This window comes from Merops nubicus, unplaced genomic scaffold (assembly GCF_000691845.1).
Source record: "Merops nubicus isolate BGI_N331 unplaced genomic scaffold, ASM69184v1 scaffold589, whole genome shotgun sequence".
Lineage (NCBI taxonomy): Eukaryota > Metazoa > Chordata > Aves > Coraciiformes > Meropidae > Merops > Merops nubicus.
In genome coordinates, this window is record NW_008631475.1 from 100,368 (window position 1) to 116,159 (window position 15,792).

Below are 15,792 nucleotides of genomic sequence, written 5' to 3' on the forward strand. Positions count from 1 at the left end.
TGGCAGAGATGTGAGTCTAGATGACATTTCAAGAGTATCTCTCAGCATTTAACAGCAAGAACAACACTTTTCAACAGCAAGAAAATCAGACTCCTCATTTATTCTTTCAGCAAGCTCACAGTAACAAGGAAGCGTGGTTTTTCTTTTTTTTTAAACAGCAATTTGCTAAGAAAATTTCTATTAAATACACATTAAGAAAAAGACATACTGATGCAGAGCACTAAAAATTATGATATTATTCATTCTTTTCCACCCACAGTAAGAGTTGCAGTCCTTGTACTCTCCCACACTCACTGCCTGAGCAAAATTCATCTGCCTTCATTTCTAATCAGGCACCAGTATCACCCCCTCTTTGTACAACGTGCAGAGTGGTCTACGTATTGTGGAGCTCTCAAGATGGTATCAATATGTGAAAAACGTTTTCAAGGTCAGACCACTGTGAGACAGACCAAAATTTAGGAGGCCTAACTTCCAGTCATGTCTTTGAAAATTTTCTCCTTGCTGTGTAATGCCTTTTGTAAATTGTTCTTTAGGTACATAGATATCCAAATGGATAAAGAGTGTTTGATCTTCTGATAGGAAGCACGTTTTTAGCATAGAGTCTGAAAAATCAAGGAATCATGTCAATAATCCATGAATTCCCAGTGTAATGATTTGGTTTCTCTATGAGCTCTTCAAGAAGAGCAAAAATGAAAAAGCATATAATATATTTGGAAGTGGGCTTCCAAAAACCCTTTTGGAATGATCAAGTTAACCTGATCTTTTCAATGCTCATTTAATGAAGCATTCTGTGAAATTAGAAAGACATTGATGTTCCACTTTTCAAATAATAGGTCACTTCTGATTAAACTTCGATTGAACATACAACTTTCAATTTTAAAACAAATTGCCCCCTTTTCTTTTTAATTTGAACTCAATTTCCTGCTGCCCTCAACTCCCATGACAGTAATTAATTGATTTATGAATCAATTAAATGGGGATCGAAAATGCAGGGAAAAAAAAAAAAAAACAACAAACCACCCCAAACCTGGCTTACTCTTGCTTATTTATGATGAACACTTGCACTAAAATTCACCTCTGATTTATTAGAGTCATTTTACTAACTTACCTTATCCCTACTCAAATAATTAAGTGAACAGAAAGCTTCACTTTCTGAAGTTACTAAACTTACCATTCCTTATGTACTGTCTTATAGCATGCCTTTGATTTATATGCATACTTTCAACCACTGCATATTATATCACGAATATATCCCATGGCACTCCTGGTGATTTAATGTAAAATAGACTAAATACCAAGACATTCTTTAGAGATCTACTGCTGTCATGGAGGAAAAAAAAAAAAAATTCAATCAAATTTTACCACACACAGTCCTAGAACTGGAAATAATTCTGTGGTATGTACAACAAACAATTTTCTTTACTAGGCCATGAAAAGGCTGCATTGACAACAAAGGGTCCAGTTTTCTTTACTATTCCTTTAGAAACAGTTTAAGTACCAGTTAGGACATTTGAATTATGTAACTGATAACTTCTTAATATGCTTTTATTCCACACCTAAACAGATTTTTCGTGTCTGTTGAATATTCCCCCATGTTTATAAGAAAACAGCCCTCTGTCCTTGACCTGGTGAATGATACACAGATACCTCCAGAATGTTTTGATTTTTTTTGAAAGTAACATGCAGTGGAGGTTTCTCCACTCTGCAATAAAACTCAGTCTGAGAAAAACAGTCTTTAGACTAATGGTTTTTAATCAGTTTGACTTCATTTATGTTAATATTTGTCTGTATTGTCCATATTTGTGCCAGCTTTGCCCTTCAGCACTTCACAATATTTGCGCCACCAACTTTGTACTGCACAGAAGTAAAAGACTTAGGAAGGCAGAACAAAGAGCAAGCAGCGAGACCAAAAATCCTTCTGAAATTTGTATGGGTAGGCCACAGAGTAGGCCCACAAAAGTACAAAATGACCCACTTAGCAAAGCCATGCTAACCTAGCACTGCTAAAGTCTGCAGAGCACATACACAAAAGAAGGATCAAAGACAAGAGAAAGCTATTTAATTTCTTCACCTAGACACAAGAATAATGTATAGTAGAGAATTTAGAGGTATAAAGCTTCTGCTCCACCAGACATGAGACTATAATCTGTTGCTTGTCCACATACACATATATATGCTGCATCTGTTCTACAAGCTATTAACCTGTTTTACTCTTTTCTGCTTTTTGTACTACAACATCATGAAGAGGAGGACTGCAGCAACCTGAGGGGGACACACAAACATATGGTGTCTGGTCACTAAAACACAAAGCAGTGAGTGCTCACCTTCAGAATCAACCTGGGAAACAAGTTTACTTGGGAGGTTGAATTCACCTGCAGAGTGCACACTATAGAGTTATGCTAGGGCCCAGAACTATTACCCAGAAATCCAGAGGCTCACAATTGCATGAGGACTTGTCTGCATCTGTATTCAAAACCATTGCCAAAAATTTGTCAGCATGAAGAAAACCCTGTCTAAAGAAAGATAAAAGAGAGAGCAGTGAGCAGAACAAAATACTTCTGAAATCTGCGCTGCAGGCTTTCACTAATTCCTTCTTCCATTTTACTCTAAGTCAAGCAATTGGCATATGGTGTCTTGGCAGCAAATATACAATTGTATTCCTTTGTGAAACAGGTGTTCCACCTCAGCTAGGCTAAAGGAGACCAACTCTCCTCTGTTTCCTTTTTTTCCCAGCAGGGTGTAGGAGATTGAACCAGAGGTTTGACTGCAAGATGGATCAAAAGAAGAGTTATGGAAAGGGCATTTCATAGACTAAACTATGGATTAACATCAGCTATCTGGAATACTTTTAGTTTGGGAGTATGCAGACTGAAGCAGGTTTTTAAAGAGATATACTGAAAAAGTAGATTATCTAGCATAGAACATACTGAAGCTGAAGTGTGCTTCTCTAATGCATGGGTTAAACTGAATCAGTGGAATAACACGAGGCATTAATGTATGGCATAAAGCATTTCTCCCTCTCACTAGTAGCCTGACTCTTCCCTTTGTAGCAAATGCTCTTGACGTCTAATTAAATATTCTCACCCAAAATCCACAAAGGATTATAAAGTTATATGAAAGTTAGTTTTCACCGGTTACTATTTAAATGAAACTAAAGACATAAAATGTGTAGGCTTTTGAATTATTTTTAGAAAGCAAAGCTTTACAGTTGCTACTTTGTAATGTGTGTCAAAAATCTCATTCAAAGTGAGAATGACCCTACTTTGTGAAAACGGGCAGTTCAGAAGAAGTTCCTGACAAAAGGTTTTTCTTTGGTATTTTTACCATTTCAGTTTACTGAAGAACTTTTAGAAAAGAAACAAAATCACACATATTTTCTCATTTAATGTTCTGGTAAAGATGCACACTGACCTTGTGATATCACCAGATGCTGGACAAAAAAATAACCAAGGCTTGTCAAAGCAGTCTACACAGAAAACAGAAGAGGCAGAACTGGAATCACTGCTGCATAATTTATTTTATTATTCAACTCAATTGTAGCCAGAAAACCTCAAGCCAATAGTCATCAGACAGAAAAAGAATATAAGCACTTTTCTCTCATCTCCTCTAAATTAGCATCTTCTGCTTTCATTAGTAAGTGAATTGAAAAATCTCTGTAAAGCTATAAATTCACAGATCACAGCACAAAGAAGGCAACTTTTAAGACAACTGGATACTTGCAGAGCTTTAGTCCTCTCTAGAGACTTCCCTTGATGCTTTTTAAACCAAAAGCAGAATCAGCAGTTTAAGTAGGAGGAAGCAGCCTAAGCCAGAAATCTGGAACCTTACAGCAGATCTTCCCAAAGTTTCAGCATTCAAATTCTGTGGAACACACGCAGTGCCAGTATAAGCCATGAATCCCTGTAACAATGCCTTTCATATACACAAATATTATAAAGCACAATGCTCTTATTTCCCAATTTCATGCTTATTTCCAGTTTTTATTTTTAGTGCTTAAAAAGGCTAAGTTATTATGCTAAATGAATAAATTAGATTTTATCCACTGGACAGATATTGTGTAGGTGAGAGGCTCACTATTTTGCAGTAACAATCCAAATTACTTTATGCTAAGAACAACAAGAATGTCTTCAAAGACAGTATGTATTTATTGAAAGCCTAATTAAACAGTTCTTTAATGGTCATAAGAGATCAAATATTGTAAATTTTGAAGGAATGTATCTTTGACTCAAATTGCAGATGTTTGATATTCCAGTGATCTTGACTTTTTTTTTTCCCCCCCAAAGTATTAAAAGACAAAGCTGAGTGATATGCTACAAATATCTACTGACACAAAACAAGTTCTAATACTTAGTCCAGATACTCTACCAGAAGATTTTTAGTTGCTGTGTTGAATTTAGTCACTCAGAACAAAAATTCTAAAATGTTACCTTGAATGCAACATACCATTTACTTCTCCAGCGAGGACAGATAATTCCGTGTGTTCTACCCTTAGATAATACATGTTTGTCAGTAACTAGATGCTTCAGCAGCCTATCAAACAGAAACAATAATTGGTGTCTAAGCAAATTTCATGTGTTTCCATATGCCATTGACCCTGTTAACTTCCAGAATGTCTTTCTTCCATTGAATTTCAACAGCCCTCAGTCACTTTGAAGAAGAAGAGCATATGAGAGATTCTGAAAGGACGGATTTTACATCAGCAATATGTATTCATGCAGTGTGAATGCTAAAGGACCTGTGCATTTTTGTTACTGTACAGCAGGTTTATGTAAAAAGTTTTTCCCTTCTGGATGCACCGTGGAATATCTGGGACATCAAAGCACTAGGATTTGTGGATCAAACAGATTCTTTTGGAGAAAAGTAATGTATCCAACTGAGGACATCACCAGTTTTAGCTAACATTAGTGGCATAACAAAGATGCTCTTCCATTAAATTAAGGAGCTAAATATTCATATTTTTCAATAAGACAACTCAAACAATCAATTGAACATCAAATGTATTTTGCCTTGTAAAACACTGAGTTATTAACCTTAGCAACTTCAGCATGCTTGCACTACTAAATTCAACTAAATTACTGTCCAAGTGAACAGACGGACTAATGTATTAATGTATTGCTGGTGAGTACTACACTGAGTAACCTCTGAATACAATGAGAAATGAAGAAGCACTGACTTACGCTAAAGTGGGCAGAAAAGAGAAAATGCTGATCAGAAGACATATAGTATGAATAAACAAAATTACAGCTAAATAAAGACAGTATAGCCCATGAGTGAGAAAGGCAAGACACACAAACAGCCCCAGTTTGGACTGACCTCCACAAGTAGTCCCGAGACAATCTACTGGGAATTGTTCAAACTATATTTTGATACACACTGGCAGTTCATCACTTGTCCATGAACAAAACTGAAATCTCTCTCTTCACCTTGATGCATCTAACTCCCATTGATACAACTTGTTGACCATAAAGTTCCACTACAAAGTTCAGAAAATAACCAGTAGCAAATGCAACAGCACCAAACTCCTCAGAGACAGTTTAGAAAAAGGAAATCCTGGGTCCCCATGCAACCTGACATTCTGAGGCTGATACACATTTGCTCCTTTGTGAAGAATCCCTGGTAATCTCTGATGCTCTAAGCACACCGGTACTTTGATTCTTTCATTCATGCATGAAAACTCTCCCACAGCTCCCTACGAGCAGCAACCAGTTGTGTATATCCTTAAAAAAAATTAACACATACCAGAGAGAAAGAAGGAATAAAACAGAGAAAGAGGGGATCCATACAGATCCATAGTTTTAGATGGAAAAGCTACCAAATTTCAGACCATCACAGCAGCGTATTGCTGTTATGTAAACACCTTATTAGTCTAGGTAAGGAAGGGGAAAAATGGCTTCTGTTCAGTGCAGGAATCTCTCTGGAATATCAGGGTCAAACATCTGGTGCTAATTCTCTTCTAAGGACATCCACACACATGCCACAGGCCTGGAAGTTCTATTTTGATGTCTTCATATATGATCTGCCCTGGGCCTTCTACAAAAATGATGCCATGATGCCTCTAACGGAAGTTTTTTGTAAATATATTTGGATCTGATAAACTAACTGTTACTGGGTGACACTTAATCCAGGAGGACATAAATAGTAAAGGAAGAAAAACAGAACAAAATGTATCAGAAGAGTCTGGTTAGCATGCAAGCATCTACATCCAAGAAGTCAGAAATCTCAGTAACTAAAAGACAGTAACTAATGCCTTCTTGCCTGGAAAGGGACTGTCCGACACACCGAAAGCAAAGGAGAAAATAACAGTGAGACTAACGATGTGATGCCAAATGTTGAAATAACTGCATTAGGAATATTGAGACCTGAAACTTCAGAACAGCGATTGACTTTAAGTACTGTAACTATTTGACCAGTGAACTACATTACTGAGATCCAGCTTTGCATCACTAGAGGGTATCATAGATCAGACAACTCAGGTTTGTTTTAGATATACACAGACTGGTACAAGATTGTGTTTGTGGAGTTAAATTTGTTGTTTTACTCAGAATTTACTAATAAAACTATACCACAGACTTTGTTGCCTTTCCAAATGCCACCTTGATTATACATACATAAAAATAGATGCATATAAAGTGTGTGTATATTACCTAGATAAATAATTACTTAGAAGAACTTTGCTAAGAGAGAATGTAAGAGAACATCACTCAGAAATTTACAGTGACAGTTATCAGAGTTTGTTCACAATTCATCCAGCTGCTTCCCATTAGAACACGTTACATTCCTGGGTAATCTGCAGCTCAGATGTTGTACCTGAAGACAGAGGTTGTTTCTGGCACTGGGGATTATCTGTCCTTGAGTTTGCAAACTGTTTGCTGACTGTTTTCAGATTTGTTGACATAATAAGTCCAACCTGTATCAGAGATACAGGGACAGAGAACTGTTCTTTCAAAGGAACAGTAGCTTTTAATAAATTCTGGCAGCCAGAGAAATGTCATAGCTCACTGGTAGGCAGAAATTAACTTTATTTTCATTGCTTGTTTTGCGAAATCTAAGAAACAGTGTGCTGGAGATTATAATGACACTGGACATGGCTATCCTTGTGACAACAGAGCCAGCAGCCACCTAGTGTTGCCAATCTGACTGACTGGAAAGAGTCCTGACCCTTTTCATGCAGCCAACACACAGCACTTCCCCGTGTCACCTTGATTTCTATGGATTCATATGTTTAGTTCAATACTTTACCTTGACACAAAAAAATACAAGAAATGAAACAGCAGCTGAAAGTCCTCATAACACAGGATTAAAATGGTGCCCCTAATCATGGACTCTGGAACTCCACAACTTACAGACATTCAGTACTGTCCTCACACAGACAAAATTGGCACAAACACCAGTTTCCCATTCATGTTTCAAAAGACACAATCCAGATGGTCTGAAGAGTGCTCTGTACTGCCTAAGCCCTCCCTCTACACTAACAGAAGCACACAAAAGAGATAAAAGCAGCATGCAACGTGGGAGTTATTTTTTGGTAAACAAGACCCTAAGTTCTCTCCATCAAGGACAGCTCCTCTGTTTCTTTTCTTCTAACAAAGAAAACTTGGAAGGCTTTTGATTTCTTTTGAAAGAAGTGCATGATTTGTCAGTCTAAGCATGTAAATGCTTAAATTAAGAAACTGCTCTAAGTTTTCCCAGAAAATGATAAAAAAGGAAGAAAAGACAGCAGGACTGGGGAGAAGGCAGGAAGCAGTGGCAGACGGGAAGTAAAAACAACTGAGAAGCCACGTTCATTCACTGAAGAGTGAAGATTTAGTGGCCTCAGTTTTACACTGCTGTGGGCGAAAATCGCTTTTAAGGACTCTAATGAAAGTTGAAAGTTACCTTCAAAAAGTTATGCATATTTCAACAGAAATAAAAATCATTATGCATTCTCTCTAAAGAGGATACAAGCTCAAACTGTCAAAATTCTAAACTCTTCTACATATATTACATACAAATGCCTTCTATAAAGAACCCTCTTTTCATTTTTCTTCTAAATTAGCTTAGTGGTCCATGGTATTGCACTATCTTGGTCTAGCCTTTGAATAATGTGACAGGTAATTTTTATACTTCTTGCCTGTACTTAAGTTTGAGTGAAGATACGGAAAACAACTTTTATAGTCTAGGTGTAAAAGTAAATGTTCTGGAAGCCCTGCATACCCAAATGTGGACAGCTACCATTAAATATGTCATGCTAAATATGTGTCTATCAATAAATAACAACAACAACAACAAAATTTTAAATAATGTGCAGTAACTTGTTTTTTCTCAAAACAAAATAGAACTAACATTGATGTAACCTACCACGTTGTCACAGAAAGGATTTAAGATTCTGTGTTATCAGATAGGAATCATTATGTAATAGGATGCACTGAGAAGTATGAATAATATGCATGTAACATAGGAAATAATCTAGCTATAATTTTAAAAATTGGATTCCTCATGAAACTGTTGACTGCAAAGACATAGAAGTGGATAGTAACAGTCTATTCCATCTTGAAAAAAGCTCAAAATACTCCTGTACCAGGTTAAGCTTACAAGCGATTGGAACAGCTTCAAAATGCTGAACAGTTTAATATTGTTTGATTTACTATGCTAAAGAAACAGTCAAATCTCTATCTGAAACCAAGGAAATTCCAGATTATATTTTCTCTTGTACCCAAACATTAGGCAGCAACAGCAAGGCTATTTTTCTCAGTCTCTGTCATTTACTCACATTCCAGTACTTCAGCAGCTATGCTATAAGGTGTGCTAAGAAAAACAAGGTAAAGCTTAAAGAAATAATAGAGAGAAATAAGAGAAAAAGAAGGTTAAAAGAGGCAGTATGGATAAACTTCTCAAGTTCTGAGTCTCCCCAACAAGTAAAACTATGGCTTGAGGCAGGAAACAACACAAAATTTTCCAGACCATGTTGTTGGTGCTGATATTATATTTTTATATAATAAATGCAGTGTAAAAATGAAAGGAAGCATTTATGTGAAACAACTTCCTGGAGAAGGCTGGAGACACCCTTAACACCCTACTGTAAAAGCTGTGTTATATTTTCAGACCTAGATGTGGCACATTTTAAGACATAAAATTAATCTGTTTTAAGTAAATCAGCAGAAAGTTCTTTGAAAGAGTGAGGTCACTCAGTAGTTATAACACTATGGAAGACTCGTGTGTTCTCTTTTCCTCATACCTCAAGTACTGACACACATATTCTTGGTATAGTAGAATCTGTTTTTTCCTTTCCTTGTTAGATGAGGCCACTAAAGAAGCAAGATCAGAAAACAGACCTTAATTTGCCTCAGATTCAGTGATGGTGTGGAATCTACCTCTCCTCCTCCACAAAGAATACCCTATTTGAGCACAGCAGCCTTAAACAACGGGTACCACAAGCCTGTGCAAGCAGCCCTTATCAAAACAGATGCCTGCACATTTAGCCCTTCTTGGTATAAACTGCTTGACATTGCCACCTCTATAACCAACAGCTGTGTAAACAGCTTACATTTTAAATTACATCTTTTCCATAACAGGTGATGCTTCTTATTGCAGCTAAAAAGTAACTCAGACAAACTCTCTTCAGATAGCCAAGAGATTTACTCTGCATCTGTAGTAGTGGGAATCTATACTGCTGAATAAAGCCGTAACTCCAGTATTAGTTCACAGTGATGATATTTTTATTTCAAAGAACTTTTTGAAGAGTTCATTGATAAAATTCAAAAACTGTACCAAAGGTCAGCACTTTCACACATTTTAATAAAATGATTACCACTTGAATATCCTACTCTTTTAGAATCCTTCTCATGTTTATGCTTCAAGCCTTTTATCAAGAGGTAGCATTGTTCCTTTACAGAAATGCAAGAAAAAAAGCAGTAAGGCAATACAAGACAAAATCTAAACTGGGAAAAGAATCTACAAATTTTGAGTGCAGCAGTTTGACCAGAAGTACAAACTGTTTCTCAGAAACAGCATTATGATTATGAAAGTTGCTTTAGAGCTTTGGATTAAATATGACTCCACAGTACTACTACTAGACCCTGTTCTACAGCAACAAAGAAATCAAGGTGTGGTTTTTTTGTTTTTTTTTTTTTTTTTTTTTTTTTTTAAACAGGTAAAAAAGTAAGCTTGTTTTGGTTCTCTGTACATGATATAATTTCCAATCAAGTTTTAGAGGTATTAAACACAAATTCAATTGACATTACTCAGAATTGTGGGAACTCAGAGTATTTCATGGCTGTAACACCTCCATATGGTCAGCTAGAACATGTGGCAACATTTTGAAGGATTTTACTTTCAAGTGACTTTGATTATATAAAAACAAACTTAGAAATCTGAGCAATAAACTCTCTGCCTCCACACAGGCTTTCCACTCATTGCCTCAAAATCACACTAATTGCATCCACTTTCTGAAATAAATCATTCTATCTTCAGAAAACAACTTCTCAAATTGTGTTAAGCAGGATTAACCCAGAGTATTCTGGATTCATGCACCTATTCCATGCATGTCCCCAATTAAAGGGAATTTTCTACTATTTAACATGTAAGTGTTCAGTGTGACTAAATCCACTTTCTGTTAATACAGACATAGATTTGAATACTGAGACTTTTATTTCTGTAAAGATTGTCTCGATAATCTTTAACTCATTTTTATATTTTGTAGAGGTCATTCACAAGAGCAGAGTTGGGTCTACAGTGATTGTTACTTCACATGGAAGAACAGTTACCAGTCACACAACTGAAATAAACCATTTAATACTACAATTTTCATTAACGTGCAAACTTAACAAGATGCCAAAAAAACAACAGAGAAGGACAGAAGATGTGTACATGGAAGAGAAACAAGGTAAGCTGTTAAACTTACTGATACAGCAGTATTTTCTACTACACAAGCACATAACTCCATGTATATCCATTCAGAAAGAAGGAGAATTTACACAGAAACTGAATGAATGCTCTTCAGATCATACACCACCATAACCAGTGTTTTCACAGTTATTCCCCATTTACAACCACATAATCAAGAGCTGAGCTTCAGTCACGTTGTTTACAAAACAAAACCATCACTGGTGAAGAATTTACATCTAAGACAATAAACAGAACCATGATTAAACAGTGAGGTAACCAAAAATCATAGTTTTGCCTATTATATGCATGTATTTTGGAGAATATTGATATATTATACTTGTTACACCATTTCTTGGTTTAAAAATATATTGTCATACAAATGTGACTAGTACATTCAAGGGCACAGAAATGGTCCACACATGACAAGAATCAGAATTTACTCACTCTGCTTGATATTCCAGATCTATCAATCATCATATGATCAAGTAATTTCATTAGTATCTAGCTCTTATTGTGGTATAGAGAGAAACAAAGATAAGCCTGTGATCTAAGATCTCTTTTACTTTATGTTGCTCTTTCCTGATGTAAAGCTGAGTGAAGATGTTTCTAACACTATTCTCCACTGAGGTGAGGACTAATAGACTTAGCATAATGGGCTTTCAGTAGAAGAGAAATTCAGATCTGAAATCAACATTACTCCCTCTCTCTGGAGGCTCTGTATGGTCACTTGGTTATAAATAAACGATGAACCTGAATAGCATGACTCCTCCTCAAAGTAAAAGAATTGTCACTCTTAGAAAAAGATCATCTTTTCTCCTAATACATTACAAATCAGATGGAGATAAAGCCAGAGTACCAGAGGTTAGAAGGCAAGGAAGGCTTTCTTCAGCAACTGTAAGAGAATCCTTGGAAATTGGGTTACTAAGTTTTTTTCCTCTTGAGAAATTCTTCTAAGTTTACTTCTTATTTGCAGATTAAAATGCTGCATATTTTCTGCTAGTAAATAAATGAGCTGCATTTCACTCAGTGCATTTTTGTACTAGTGGTAGTATACTAGCTCAGAGATCTGGCCACAGGCATTTGGCGTGTAGATTTAACGGCCTTGAGGCTGTGGTTTGCTGTATTAGGTAATTTCAAGCAAGACAGTTTTACTTACTCTTTTGGTCTGAACATTTCCTCTTACAGCTTCTATTTCCTCTTATTTACTCCTTAGGTTTCTGCCAATGAAAAGCTTTTACAACCTACTCTCTGAGAATGGGCATTACATTAACTGCGTAAGAAATGCATTTCTAAAGCTGACCTATAGCTGTTGCTCTGTAGGCAGACTACAAGGCACAGGTCTTGGGCTTTTTCACTCTAAAACAGGTTTTCTGAGAGTGGGATACCATCAGTTTTCTGTGACACTGTGTGCTCCCTGACAGGTAGATAAAATAAACAACTAATATATATTCCAAAAGAAGAGAATTTCCTGAGTAGGTTGCAGCAAAGAGACAGCAGAGAAAACCAACCTGGCAGAATTATAGTCTACAAAAGCATGTGAAAACAGCTCGTTTCTGAAATCTGTTTTCTTAAATCCAAATCATGTTTTGCAATGAAGCTGACAAAGCTGAGGCACAGTTTAAAAAGCTGAGTGGCTTGGAAACAAACAAGCAACCTTGCAAGTTTCCCTGCAACTCAGCAGATTATTTTCAGTCACTAACAAGAAATATTCCTACAGTGTTTATTAATACAACTGTAAACCCAGAATAATTTCTGTCTGCCTTATAATAGGACTTTCTCATACAGTTGGTAAGTGACCCAGTTACAGAAGGTTCTTCACTGGACCTGTTGTTTGTAAACAGAAAAGGACTTGGGGGGATGTGATGGTTGGAGGTTGTCTTGGGATTAGTGATCACAAAATGATTGAATTCTTGAGTTTCAGAGAGGTGAGGAGGAGGTCAGCAAAACTGTGGCCTTGGAGTCTGCCCTCAGAGTGCAGACTTTGATCTGGTTAGGAATCTAGTTGATAAAGTCTCTTGGGAGGCAGTCCTGAAGGGCAAAGGAGTCCAGGAAGGCTGGATGTCCTTCAAGAAGGAAATCTTTAAGGCACTTTAAATCTTTAAGCTGTCCCCATGTGCAAGAAGATGAGCCATCAGTGGAGCAGACAGGCATGGCTGAAAAGGAAGCTTATGCTGGAGCTCAGGAAAAAAAAAAAAGAGTTTACGACCTTTGGAAGGAGAGACAGGCAACTCTTCAAGACTACAAGGATGCTGTGAGGTTACAAAGGGAGAAGGGCCAAAGCCCAGTTGGAACTCAAACTGGTCACTGCTATAAAAGACAATCAAAAATGTTTCTATAAATACTTCAGTAACAAGAGGAGGGCTAAGGGGAATCTCCATCCTTTATTGGATGCAAGGAGAAACATAGTGACTAAGGACGAGGAAAAGGCTGAGATACTGAATGCCTTCTTTGCCTCAATCTTCAATAATAAGACCAGTTGTTCTTCGGGTACCCAGCCCTTGAGCTGGAAGTTAGGGATGGGGAGCAGAAGGGGAAGTGGTGTGTGACCTGCTGCTACACTTAGGTGCACACAAGTCTATGAGTCCAGATAGGATACACCCAAGGGTGCTGAGGGAGCCAGCAGAAGTTCTCACTATGTGATGTGGTGCTTAGGGACATAGTCTAGTGGTGGACTTGCTAATGTTAGGGTAACATTTGGACTTGATGAGCTTGAAGATCTTTTCCAAACAAAATGATTTTATGATTCTATGACTATCCCTGTTTGATACAATCAACAGGATCCCCAGCAAACAACTGCAATAAATAGTAAATGATAAATAGATTGCTTGTCTGATAGAATAGAGGAGGGACAATGAGCCTGTTTTGAAGGGCTGACAATAACCAGTACAATAAATAACAGAAATATAGCAAAGAATCCAAATGTAATAATTTTGTGTAACTTCACTTTAAGGAAAAATCCATCCTCTTGCCAGCAGAAATTTACACATTTTGTTAAGCAGATTTCTTTCTCACATGAAACAGATCTCATGGGATCAACAGCTCCTACAGTCTGAGAGGTGCAGTACATCGATTTCAAGACTGCAGATTACACTTCTCTCAAGTTTATTTCTAGAAAATGATTTTGCAAGAAGGACAAAAGCTGTTTCAAATAGAGAACCAGATTTGCTGAGGATTCTTGAGCCTAGAGACAAGAAAGCTCCAGGGATGTCTTATAGCGGCCTTTCAGTACTTAAAGGGTGCCTACCGCAAAGATGGAGAGGGACATTTTGCAAGGACATGTAATGATAGGAAAAGGACTTTTTCAGGTTTTACTCTGAAAGAGGGTAGAATTAGATTAAATGTAAGTAAGAGATTCTTTACTCTCAGGGTGCCGAGACTCTGGAACATGTTGCCCAGAGAAGTTGTAGGTGTCCCCCTCACTGGAGACGTTCAGGGCCAGGCTGGATGGGGCTTTGAGCAACCTGGTTTAGTGGGATGTGTCCCTGCCCTTGGCAGCGGGCTGGAACTGGATGATCTTTAGGGCCCCTTCCAACCCAAACCATTCTATGATTCTGTGAAATTTGAAAAGATTTTCTTTTATAATTTCAATTATATTGCTGAGTCATTTTATCAACAAAAACGCACATCTGCAACATGAACTGAACATGAAGAATAACTCTGGTAGGACTGAAACAGACAACAGCAAAGGGAACCTTCAGTGTTCATATTGTAAATGTTGCTGTAAAATACTTATTATTTTGATATACTGAAGTTTGCAGATTCTTTCTCATCCTCTATACATCCTGTATACACAGATCTGGAATGAAAACTATATGGAATAGCTGCTAAGTGACAACAGAAATTTGTACTGCACCACAAGCCTGTCACAAACACTGCACTTGTAGGTCTTCTGCCTTCACATTTTCCTTACAGCCTTTGCCTTATGTTTAATCTGAAATAGAACAGTTTGTCTAATAGGTGCAGTGATGTTTAGAAACACAAATCTCCTTATTTATATCAATTCTTGACTTAATCTATTTTAATTTAGACAATGACATGACAACAATACTCCAATATTTGGCACATTTCTGTCTTGTTTTGCATATTAGCACACAGTGCCAGGAAGCATTCCAGTTAAACTCAGCTTCAGCTCAGCTTTGTTCTTGGACTTGGAAAGAAGTGCACGTATGCAGATAAGCACAGTGCAAGAAGAGGGATGAGGGGAATCCGTAGTTAATGCACTGTTACATTTACAAGAAAACACACAGCTTTTCTTGTAACCACTGTATCCTCAAATAACTAATGCCAGGCTTCCTGCTCCTCAGCTGACCAGTGGAGGATAAGTTTGAGCTGTCCAGGGGCAAATATAACCTACAGTACTGAAGGTGGAGAAATGACAAACTTTCCTAACAGTTCATCTGTGTCTGATTCCTATCTTGTTTCCAAACAGCATAACATGCCTCTTCCTTTCACTTACCTTGCAGAGAGGACAATGAACTGAAAAAGAACATGGTGTTTTGAAGACTCCAATCAAGCATACAGGTCATTACAAGCAAGACATATACTGGAGAGTCATATTTTGCCCGCAGTATGTAAGTGGATATAAAATTCATTTTGAAGGCTGCCTCATCTTACCATGAAAAAAATACACATAAAAACTCCGTCCCTCTATGTTCAGAAAGTAGTCGGGAAAGTTGAGTTATATAATACGTAATCTATAATATTACCAGCAATATTAGCTTTCTTAACATAATGTCTTTCAAGTTGTTAGGTTTTTTTTGCTTTTCATTTGTTGTAAGCATTCATCTGTTTCTTTGAATGCCATATCCCTATAAAATCATTCACTCTGATGTTTTGTGGTAATTTTCTTAAGACCTAAAAAATGAACTTATGGGAGATAAATTTCTGCTACAACACGTTTGTTATGTAAGGGTGTAACCTCAGAAAATC

General features: G+C 37.1%; 1 protein-coding gene across 1 annotated transcript in view; it reads right to left on the reverse strand.

Moving 5' to 3' along the window:
• Nucleotides 1–15,792, reverse strand: part of NAALADL2 (N-acetylated alpha-linked acidic dipeptidase-like 2) — a gene marked incomplete at its 5' end in the record, with an annotated part of 171,305 nt that overhangs the window by 70,478 nt on the left and 85,035 nt on the right. The window lies entirely within an intron of this gene.